The following is a 363-nucleotide window of genomic DNA, read 5'->3' on the forward strand; positions in this document are numbered from 1 at the left end:
AGATAATAAAAGTGGGCTTTATCCTTCGCTTTCGTCATATTTCATGGCCATTCTTCAAAGTCTGTTTCACTTCTAGTATAAATCACCGCAAACTCCTGCTCCTTTTCCTCCTCTTTCCTCTCTCACTACTTCCTTCGCTTCGTCTTTTCTGATATTCTTTCTTTTCGTCTTCTCTTTGAATTTTTCCCTCTTTATCTTAAACCATTCCATTTCTTTTCTTTTCTCTTCTGATATGTATTATATACTTTTTATTTCATTTTCGTTTCTTCAATTATTATTCTTTTTCCCTGCTCTTATATTTTCCATCCTCCTTTCTTAATTTATTCATCTTCTTCTCATAAAGTACCCTCCTTAATCTCTAGA

The sequence above is a fragment of the Penaeus monodon genome, chromosome 30, assembly GCF_015228065.2.
Source record: "Penaeus monodon isolate SGIC_2016 chromosome 30, NSTDA_Pmon_1, whole genome shotgun sequence".
NCBI classification, from domain to species: domain Eukaryota; kingdom Metazoa; phylum Arthropoda; class Malacostraca; order Decapoda; family Penaeidae; genus Penaeus; species Penaeus monodon.